Raw genomic sequence first — 12,357 nt, forward strand, 5'->3', positions numbered from 1 at the left:
TATTTACTCTTTACCGTGCACTAGGATTATGAGTGCACCTTTGGAGTGCACTGCATTTTTTGAAGAGTCCTTGTGCACATCTTTTACATTTCCATAGCAAAGCAGGGAGAGGCAGGCAGCCTATAAGTGATGTCTTCTAGAGACTCACATATTTTGGGCCTTGATTGTGCTAGATAAACATTTGCAATTCTTTGCATATTGTGGGCTCCCTGTGTTTTGATGATGGCAATGTCTGCCTTAAAATGCACTTTGGGCGGTGTTATGAAATAACCAATATTTGACTGTCTTAATGGCATGTTACACTCCAAGGCTATGCAAGCATCTCCAATAAGTTCCACTCATTCAATCACTCTCATCAACTTACTAATTCATTCATTCATGTTCTCATTCATCAATGCATACATTAACTGGTCATTCATCCATGAATTAATTCATACAACAAACTGTCCTTGCGCTCACCCCATTTCAACTATCAACAGTGTTGTCCTAAGTATTTTTGGGGCCCAGGAAATACTTATTTTGGGCTTCCTGTTCATAATAACTTTCAACTTCATTACCCATATGTTGGACTTGGCCCTTTCTGCAGCCTCCTGTTTTCTGAACCAATTTTTGTTGACTTTTAGGACTCTGCACACTGTACCATTTGCTAACGAGTGTTTAAGTACTTGTGCTCTCTCCTTTAAACATGGTCAAATGGGCTTGTGCCCGATTGGCACATTTATTTTACTTGTAAGTCCCTATTAAAGTGCTACTGCATGTACCTAGGGCCTGTTAATTAAATGCTACTGGTGGGCCTGCAGCACTGATTGTCCCACCCACTTAAGCAGCGTTTTAGAGATCCCTCAGGCCTGCCATTGCAGGCTGTGTGCAGTTTTAAACTGCGATTCTGACCTGGCAAAATAAACCGTTGGTCAAGTCCAAACCTTCCTTTTTAATTCATATAAGACATTCCTAGGATAGACCATGTAGGGCTGAGTGGAGTGTATTTAAGTTGGACATGTCCTGGTAGTGAAAAACTCTTAAATTCATTGTTCATTACTGCAAGGCCTACCTCTCCCATGGGATAGTATTGTGTTAACTTTTTTCATTTAATAAGTGATAACTTTCAGGTGGGGGTGGGGAGGAATGTAGAGTTTGGATTCTAAAGAATTATAATTCAAAACCCTCTTTGATAGCAAACTCGGATTTTAAGTCACAATTCTGAAAATGCTACTTTTAGAAAGATGGAATTTTATTTTCCTAGCCCTTTGGGGCCAGGTGTACGCCCCGCCAATTAGCGACTCGCAATTTGCGGCTCGCATTTTACGACTCGCTAATTGGAATGTACAACAGTGACACTGGTTGCGATTCCTAATGGGGCTGCAAATTGCATGCCTCATTAATAGTAATGAGGCAAGGGCAATTTGTGACCCCTTTTGGAATGGCTACCATTCACTGGGATGGTGGCCTGGTGGGGTCAGCAGACAACCATGTCTGTGACTGCTCATTTAATAAAGTAGTTTTTTTAAATGCAGCCCGTTTTCCTTAACGGAAAATGGGATGCATTTAAAAAAAAAAATTAAACTTTTCAGTTTCATTTTTTTAAGGGCAAGCAACAGTCTCTGGGACCACTGCCTGCGCTTAAAAAATATTTTCCCACATACTCACTAAGGGGAAGGGGTCCCCTGGGGACCCCTTCCCCTTTGCGAGTGGTTTACCACCTACTTGAAGTAGGTGGTAGACTGGAGTGTTTTGCGGCCGCAAACACGGCCGCAAAACATTAGTACATAGCATGTGGACTCGCTCTTAGGAAGGGACGCCCCTTCCTAATAGGAAGAGTCGCAAATGCTATTTTGCGAGTCAGTGACTAGCAAAATAGCATTTGTACATGCTATTACCCTTCTTTGCGGCCGCAAATGCGAAAATCTCCAGTTTGCGGCTGCAAAAAAGGGTCATACATTTGGCCCTGGGTGCCTGCAACCTGTATCCTGAGTCATACCTAGGTGTACCTGGAAAGTAGTCATTGTGTATTTCTCCCAGACAGTGAGAAAAAAGTGAATGGGTGTTGGAAGGATGAACCTTCTTTGACTTGATCAATCAATCAGTCAGGGAATTGTGAATCGCTACTCACCGGTGAGGGTTTCAAGGCTCTGGGGGCGGGTGGTACAGTTCCCGGTCAGTTGAAGAGCCAGGTCTTGAGGCTCTTCCTGAAGGTGTGCAGAGTGGGGGCGCGTCTGATGTTGATAGGGAGCTTGTTCCAGGTCTTTGCCGCAATGTAGGTGAAGGATCTTTCAACCGTTCTTGCTCCGTGTAATATCTTTGAGATATTGGGGTCCGGTGTTCTGGAGGTATTTGTAGGGATGGGTGAGTATCTTGAAGGTTCCTCTCTTCTCGACGGGGAGCCAGTGGAGGTGTCCCAGGTTTTGGGTAATGTGTTCATGTCGAGGGATGCCGAAGACGAGTCTGGCTGCAGTGTTCTGTATGGTCTGGAGCTTGTGGAGGAGGGATTTGTTGATTCCGGTGTAGAGGGCGCTTCCATAGTCCAGTCTGCTCGTTATGAGTGTGTGGGTGACGGTCTTTCTGGATTTGGGGGATCCATATGAAGCTCTTGCGAAGGATGCAGAGGGTGTTGAAACAGGTGGATGCGATGGCATTGATCTGTCGGTTCATAGTGAGGGAGGAGTCCAGTATGATGCTGAGGTTCCGGGCATGGTCCGTGGAGATGGTGGGGGCTGCCGAGAGCATTGGGCCACCAGGTGTTGTCCCATGCAGAGGAGGAGGGTCCAAGAACAAGGACTTCTGTCTTCTTTGAGTTTAGCTTCAGGCAGCTGCTGCTCATCCAGGATGTGACGTCCTTCATTCCTTCCTGGAAGCTGAGTGTGGTGGTGTGAGGTCCTTGGTGAGAGAGAGGAGGAGCTGGGTGTCATTGGCATAGATGAGGGGGGAGATGTCACCTACCACACTTGCACATTGAAAAGGCTCTGCCTGAGCACATTCACAAAGGGTTTGGCATTAGTATTTTGTGACCACAGACAAGTTGTGGCTAGGTCAGGAAGCAAGAAAGTCTGAGCACCACTAGGAGGGCAAACCTCCAGAACTTTCTCATACTTCAAAGTGGGCATCAGGTATGAATAATGGGCCCTCCGATTCAACTCTTTAGTACACCTCTCGACCTGTGGCAGCCTTAAAGGACTGCTGTGCAGCTCTGTAAGAAGGACTGTAACTCCACTGCGCTATTTCCCTGATGCCTGAGTGAGAAGGACTGGACTTGCATCTTGAACCAAGGACCACCAGAGGGACTCCAAGGGTTAGTTGGCTGGCCTCTTGATCAGACCCTCAGGGACAGATAAAGCTACAGCTACCTTGAACCCAGCATCTGGGTTCTGTCTGTTGTGAGTCCTGCCACCCAAGCTGGGCCACCCCGATCCTGGCCTCTTGGAAGTGGGCCTGAAGGCGCTCTTCCAGCCCAGCTGTGGTCCTGTCAGCAGAACTGATGCAGCACGATGTATCCCCTTGCTGTTGCATGGAAACAGCTGCTGTGCAACACATCCCTGACCAGGACCTCGCATTGCAGCCCCCAGATGTCTGGAACCGCCGCTGCGTGATGCATTCTCAAAGCATGCCTTCGCATCGCAAGCCCCTCATCAACAGCATTCTTGACGAGGACACAGGACTACGCATTGCAGTCACACTGCTTCTTCGGAACCACAGCTGCACAACATCCTCGAAGCAGAATCTTGCTACACTCCGCAAACAATGATTTACAGTACCCTGTGCAGTGTAATGTGTAATAAAATACTTTATTGTATTAATCATTTGATTACAATAAAAAAAAGTGAGCATTTAGAAGATAAAATAGTTTCAGTGACTAGAACTTCCTATGAATAGGACATTAGTATACACATTTCATATTACCTTATTTACACGTATATCTATATATATATCTATATATTATAAAAAGCTATCTAAAAAATTAATCCCTTATAGGCATGCTCTAAGAACAGTACTGTCCTTATTATTGCACTGTCCTCTTTGAGCCTGAAACAGTATCGTACGGCCACTGCCGTTGTTCTTATTTTAGCATTATTAAACAAGGGGCATAAATATGTCCTCCGTATGGGCAACAGTTTTGGGCAGATGCATATTAAATGTTCAAGAGTTTCCTTACCAGTTCCACAAAGCCGAAATGCTTGTATACCTTAAAGTGTCTGGTTCCAAGTCCCTCAAACTCCCCAATCGGTAAATAAAATTGGCTAAACTTTAAGTGTTTCCATTTTATGTCACTGGGTAGATTCCATCCCAAGTATTCTTGAGCCTGTATGGTATATGTATCGATTACTAGGTCCATATGTTTATGTTTCGCAGCTTGTAGAAGATATGAATTCCACTGCTTTATAGTTAAGCATATTATGTATTAGAAATTTCTGCACATCTTTGCTCATTCGCCCCATCTCCTGTATATCAGGCAGATCATAAGATCCTATTTCCATCATTATACTATATAGTTGTACATTTCTAACTTTTTTGCTCCGGAGCTCTTCAAATATTAGGTGTTTCAATGTGCATGGATCAGCCTTCGCACAATCAATAATGTAGTTCACACAACTTCTCTTATGCAACAGTTCCAGAGATTTCAGACCGAATTCCAATCTTATGATACATTGTGAAGTTGCCTGTCGAAGATGAAGTATGGTACATACACATTTCATAAAGCATTTCTCAAGTTCAAAAATGACTTTTTTATTAATTACTCTAGATGCATATAATAAGAACGGAATGATTTTCATTTGTAATGTTTTAAGTGATGGATTAATAGCATTTCCTCCAAACATTTTCATGAATCTCGAAATTGTTTTAGTAATAGCTGTGGATTTTGCATTTTCACTGACCATATGGCTTGACCATGATAATTTATTGTCGAGGATTATTCCGAGATAGTTATACTGTCCCACTACCTCAATTATATTTTCTCCTAGTGTCCACTTTTTAGGTGTTATAGACTGTCCAAACATCACAATTTTTGTTTTTGACAAATTGGCGATCAAACGGTTCACTGTATTATAGGTATGTAGTTGATTCAGTTGGTACTGGAGTCCTTTCGGAGTTAGGGACAAGATTACTATGTCATCCACATATGCTAGGTATGTTTTTTTTTGCCTCCTAGTTTAGGTGCCACACTCATATCGGAACATAGTGCCAAATCTGTCTGCAATATAGAGAAAAAATAACAGCGGTGCGAGGACACGACCTTGCTTAAGACCATTTGTGGTATCCATTTTTGGCAATAGTGTATTATTATGAGCCAATTTCACCTCAAGCCATGTTTCCGAATGCATGTCAATAATAAATTTCAAAAGATTCGGATCAATTTCCCATGCTGTTAATTTACTCCACAGCCTTTGTTGGTTAACCTTATCAAACGCTGTGGAATAATCCACAAAACAGGCGTATAGCATTATTTTCCGCATGCTTGCTTTTTTTCCTAACAGGGCCAATGAAATGATGCTATCGAGTGTCGAACACCCTGGGTGAAATCCAGTTTGAGTTATTGATATTAAAGACTTTTCCTCTTCCCATGACCTTAATTTATTTTGAAGGTGTTTTGCAAACAATCTCCCTTCAAAGTCCAACAGTGCTATTAATCTGTAGCTGGACAGATCATCTTTTTGGCCACGTTTTAAATTGGATGGACAATGGCTTGTTTCCAGGAAGTTGGTATCCTACCATATTTGATTACCTGCGAAAAAGCTGTTTTAGCATAGCACTCCAAAAGGTTATGTTTAACTTTATCAAGTCTATAGGGATACCATTTGGTCCTGCTGCCTTGAATGAGAATGCGCTCATTATTAGTTCAACTATTTCTTCTTCTGTTATATCTGCAAATGTTCCATCAACTTCTGATAACGTATAATTACAGGTTACAATTGACTTATATAGAACTTTGATGTCATTTTCCCACTTATTGCTTGGGATAAATAGATTGTCTGGCTGTTTATATGAATTTGTGCCATGTCCCACCAGGGACCAGTATGCTTGTTCATTCCCGCTTTATCTGTAAATTCCTGTTCTTGAATTCTTTCTTTGTGTCTTGTATTCTCAAGTTACGCTCATTAGATATGGGGAGTTTTAAGATAGGTTGCATCTTCTTGTGATAAATTCTCTTAGATTCAATTAATTCTGAAGTCCTCGGTGCGTTAATGTTTGGTCGCGACTCCTGTATGCTTGCCACAAGACTAGATAATATATTTTTTTGTATAGATTGCCAGGCATCTAACCAGCCATCCCCAGACTTTAGTAGTACAATATCTTTTTCGGTACTCAATGTCATGATTTCTTCAAGATTGTATGCCTTCACTTTTAGCATATTGTTCCAAATTAGTCTTTTCCCATTCACAACGGTCAATCTGCCACTATTGGTCATTGCATGGGTTTCCCAATAATCATGCTTACTATTGATGACTAGCCTTTGAGGATCGAGATCACTCTCGGATATTGGTATAATAGGGTACTTTTTACACAGATGAAAATAAGAGTAATGCACAAATGTAAAAGCGATGAAAGATGACCCTGACGGCCCGCGGAAGATTAAAGAGGCTGGTTGATCTTCTACCAGTCTTCCATTAAGAATTCTGTATCCTGAGTCAGTCAATAAATCATTTGTGCACTTAATTGAGGTACTGATCTTTTTAGGCTTATTCTGTGAAGGAAATATAATTTGCGGGATTTTATAACCCATGTCCGGTTCATCACTACTTGAAGGATTGGTCGCCAAAGGCAGTAAAGTTTGATTAAAAACTCCCGTTATTAAAACCAACATTTGTTCGTTCACTGCTATGGAAGTTTTGCACCTGCATCAACCGAGCCACCACCCTACTTTCTCGGAGACGTACTTTTCAACAGCTGGAACTGTCCCACTCGTGACATAGTGGCTGCGTACTTCCTCGACACACACCCCTGTGGTTAAATCCAAACAGCAGGGTGAGCAGACAGGACCAATGGGGTGGATCAAAGGGAAAAACTTGGACACAACCACCGCCACTAGCCATCCTGTGGAGGACCTGGACAACACTACAAGGCCAATATCGCCGGGCTCCGTTCCCCCCACTGGAGTGGAAGCGCCCAAAGACAAACTGGACTTGATCCTACAGGAAATTAGGGACTCCTGGACAGCTATTGAGCAGCAGATCGGATCGCTTACGACTGGCCAAATTGGCTGACACAGTGAAATCGCAGTGGAAGACCCTAACCGAGATCGAGCCCCAAGTTAAGGACCATTTGATGCAAATACAACAACTACAACTGCAAGTCAACGGCCTACAAGACCGGATCGAAGATGCGGAATGCGGGAACCGCAGGAACAATGTGTGTGTCATCGGCTTCGTGGGACGCAGCAAGGGCCCCAATGCTGCCAGCTTCATGGAGCAATGGTTCCATGACAATGTAGCCCCAGAGGGCCTATCTTCCTTTTTCTGTGCGGAGGGAGCCCTCTGGATCCCTACTGGCAGACCAAAAGCTGGAATGCCACCACGACCCTAATAGTTCAAATACTTAACTACAGAGATCGGGATGTTCTGCTGCTGAAGGCTAGGGAGCGCACACAGATTCAGTTAGAAAACTATCGAAACTCACTGTACCCTGATTATACAATAATGGTGCAGCGCCAAAGGTCCTCTTTCCAACCAGTAAAGAAAAAATTACGCAATCTGAATCTCAAATATGCGCTGCTCTTCCCCGTCCGCCTAAAAATAATCCACGAACAAAAAACATACTTCTTTGACAGTCCAGAGATGAAAGGAGTGTATCGAAGTGATGGACCTCATTTCAAGCTACGGTACTTCATCCTGCAACCTGCCCAACAGTCCTAAACTAACCCAGGTTCACAGATCATACTGCACTGCCAAGGGGTCTCAAATGCTGTCCAACATTAGCCCCACATATGAACAGGCTCAGGCTAACATGGAAGAGGAATTGGCAGCAACAAACTCCATAACACACCAAATGCTCAAAAGAGGGGTCCAAGAATATAGATATTTAAAGACCTGCAAGAAGTTATACCCCTATAACAATATACTCCAAACACAATTAATTTCTTGGGTCTAATACAGCTTGTAAGCAATACAATGAAGCAACAAAAAAAGAAGAAAAAAGAGTAATAAAGGTGTATCTTTAGTGAAAATTTAATAGGGGAGGAATCCCTTCTTAGGACGAATGCCCTGACGGACTTGAATCTGAGGATTGATGAGTGAGTCATCCTCATGAAATTATAAGAAAGCGTTTGAGAAATTGATGATTGGAGAGTAATTGTTCTTTTTGTGTCTCTTTTTTGTTTAGACAAGTTCCAGTGATACCGATTCTGGACTTGGATTACTGGTTTTGTATTAAGTATTTCACGCATTTATTTTCTCACTTTAGCAGCAGCTTTGTTTACTGGTCCTGAAGAAAGCCAAAACGTACTTGTTAGATGGTTAATGGCTGAAACATGTCGACCCTTTTTTCATTCTAGCAGTTTTAATACATACTGCATAACACTGCGTTTTAATCCTGCCAGTATAGATGAGTCAATAAAGTTTTCTTTTCATCTGCACTAGGCAGTTTTAGATTCACATTTTTCCATTTATTTGTTGCGCTGCACCCTCGCACCACAATTTTGCTTACATTTGGGATTTTAGCATCCATGTCTGAGGTTTAAACATTAAAACATCCCAGAGCTCCCACCTCTCAGAGAGGTGGTTGTAGCCCTCAGTGGGACTAGGCTTTCCCACTGGGAGGAGAAAGCCCAAATGATGAAGCATGTCACCTTTGGTGAGTGAGGGCATTCGTCCTAAGAAGGGATTCCTCCCCTATTAAATTTTCACTAAAGAGACACCTTTATTACTCTTTTTCTTCTTTTTTTGATGCTTCATTGTATTGCTTACAAGCTGTATTAGACCCAAGAAATTAATTGTGTTTGGAGCAACAAACTCCTTCAGGGATGACAACCTCCAGATCGTACCCGACGCATCTGGGGACAGCTTTCTATTCATGCCTTAACACGCTGTTAACTGGTAATATAAGGCTAGGTGGGGGCCTCCCCCCACCCCCGAACTTGGCAGTGTTCGCGGAGCCAGTATCTACATACACAGATTGTGCTAGATGTTAATGTCTTGGGTGCAGCAGAAACAGATGCCTAATATAAATTTATGCAGACTGCCATTTTTTCCTGCTCCTTCATATAGCACTACTGATGGTTAACATTATGTATGTAATGTGATATCCCCTGGGTTCCGTTGAGCCCACACGCTAATATTTGTATATACACAACGTGACAGTTGGTAGCGCTAGCCCCCGAAAAGCGAACGCACTGTATAGATGTTGCACCACTTGTATGGTTCAATTTTTTGTTTGGCCCAGCATAGTTTCATGGCTGAGCATTGTATTGCACGTTCAAAGGGAATTTTGGGGTTCTGGTCCGCTAGCGCTCGCCCCCTCAAAACGCACACACTGTATAGATGGTGCACCACTTGTGTGGTTGAGTTTTTTGTTTGGCCCAGCATAGTTTCATGGCTGAGCTGTGTACTGCACGTTCAAAGGGAATTTTGGGGTTCTGGTCCGCAACGAGAGATTGGCTCCAAGTTAGGGGGAGCAGCAACACACTACTACTACACGCATCAATAATCCAATTTGTTAGCGTCCTATAATTTGGTCACCTGGAATGTGCGGGGGCTCGGTTCTGTACATAAGCGGCACAGGGTTCATGCACAGCTGCTTAGGCGCAGATTCTATTCCTGCAGGAGTCGCACCTCACTGAGTCAGAAGCTGGGAAAGTTCGCAAGAAATGGAGGGGACAGATATTCTCCACTAACTATTTGGCCTTTACAAGGGGGGGTCCATATGGATTAGACATGGGGTCCCATTCTCTGAGATGGAACACCGCACTGATGACCATGATATGTACTGCTGCATTAATCACTAGATGTCCCGCCAGTGGTACTGTGTAGCATTTATGCACCAACTTTTGATCAGGACAAACTCTTCAGTAAACTGAGCGCAGTGTTGGCAGGATGGAAACACTGCGATTGCAATGTAGTGATGGATGTGTCACTATATAGGTCACACCCCCCCTTAATGGTGAGGGAACCACGAAGCAAGCTGAGGCCCTGCGCAACCGGACTGCTGGGTGGGCATTGGGGGACGTGTGGAGAATTATAAACCCAGCAAACGGGGAATACTCCTTTTTCGCACCGGTCCACCAGCTACATACACGGATAGACAGAATGCTTTGCTCTCTTAATATTGCGGCACAAGTGACCCACGCCACATACCTAACCAAGCCCTTCTCTGACCATAATCCACTAGAGATCTGTATTGTGTGGGAAGCTGTGGCCCCAGATGCTGGAGGACGCTCCCTTCTGCGGTACACTATCCACTTCTATTACAAATTTCTTCTCTGAAAACTGGAACACTGCCTCCTCAAACCTGATTGGGTGGGATGTGCTCAAGGTGGTGGTGGGAGGGGTACAGCAATAGGCGCCACAGTGGGGGCCAGGCAGAAAGTCCACAGTAGTCTTATCCGAATAGAAAATGCAACTAAAACTAGAACAGGCAGCAGCAAATGACCCAATTAAACAAGCTCCGCTACAAGAAGGTTGCATACAGCATGCTGAACTGTTAGAAACACTCAGGGTAATAGACTACAGAGCGTACACACAGCTGAAGCACACCAAGGCTGACAAATCTGGGACACTACTGGCTAGAATACTGCGAGCCAACACCTCCCGTAATTCACACTGTCAACGGCCCGGGAACGAGCATGTTCCACTCACAACAGGACATAAATTACTCATTTTGCAAGTACTACAGCACTAAATACGGTATACCCACACACATGAACGATTCCCTGATAGTCAATTTCCTGGAAGGCCTACCCTTGCCACAGCTAGCTGCAGACACACAGAGAAGCCTAACAGGCCCCATCACTAAAATGGAAATAAAAGCAGCCATTAACGGGCTCCCGCGAGCCAAAGCAACAGGTCTAGATGGCCTGCTGATACAATTCTTTGATTCCTACTCAGAGGTCTTAATCCCTAGACTGGAGGAGTTATATAACCAAGCTCTAGAAGTGGGACACCTCCCGTGCACTACTACGCAGGCGCTGGTGATCTCACTCCCCAAGCCAGGCCGGGACGGCACAGAACTATCAGGCTACTGCCCGTTGTCGCTCCTAGCCTCGGAGTATAAGATTCTAAGTATGATCCTAGCAAACCAGCTCCTGCCCCACCTACATATATTGATACACAGGGACCAATGTGGATTTCTCCCAGCATGCAGCACATCGTTAAATATCAGAAGGCTCCACCACGTCCTGGCTGCCACCCCTGCCACCCCTGCCACCCCTGCGGAGTATGCTGATGCAGGTTGCATTTCGCTGGACCTGCTCCAGGCCTTTGATACCTTCTCATGGGCTTATATGCTTAAGTCCCTAAAGAGATTTGGGCTTCCCCCCGAGTACATCCGCTGGATATGGCTGTTGGACATGGCCCTTACTGCGAGAGCATGTACACACTGTCACATATCGCAGGAATACACAGTGCACAGAGGCACGAGACAAGGCTGCCCCCTATCCCCCTTATTGTTTGTGCTCACTATAGAGCCTCTGGCTCTCACGCTACGACAGACGGCTGAACACTTGGGGATGCCAATAGGTAATACCACTCACCTGATATCAGCCTATGCTGATGATACAGCATACGGGACCTCGTGGATCTACTTGATCCCTCCCCAGTATTTTCTCCAATTTCGAGTGTGTCTCTGGTCTCACCATCAACGAAGGGAAGTCAAACTCCTTTTTCTTGCACAAAGGAAACCGTCCGGACACAGTTAATTTTGGCAGATACGCTATACCGGAAGTACACAGCACATTCAAATACCTGGGTATTCATATATATATAGATCGCACGAGGATCAGCTCGATGGCAATCTGACATAAGCAAGTACTTCAGTATGCTCGAGTGTGGCATTCTGGCTGTCACTGCCACTATCGGTAATGGGGCGGGTTGGTATTTCTAAAATGGTGGTGCTCCCCAGACTTTATTACTTTACAAATCCTAGTCCCACTATGTACGTTTCGTGCCCTAGACACCATACTGCTAGATCTCCTTTGGGGATCGGACGTCGGAGAGTGAGTCTTAAAAATCTACAGTTGGAACCGCATAAAGGTGGGCTGGGGGTGCCAGACTTCAGGGCATATTATTATGCTTGCCAACTGTAATGGCTGTCCTACCGGACCGTGGGCAGGAACCTGCAGGAAATAGGCTACACGACACAGGACATTGACAGAGGGCTACTACAAACACTGCTGTTGCCAAAAAGCAAGCTACTGCTGGGGATACCAACACCTGG

This window comes from Triturus cristatus, chromosome 8, assembly GCF_964204655.1.
Source record: "Triturus cristatus chromosome 8, aTriCri1.1, whole genome shotgun sequence".
NCBI classification, from domain to species: domain Eukaryota; kingdom Metazoa; phylum Chordata; class Amphibia; order Caudata; family Salamandridae; genus Triturus; species Triturus cristatus.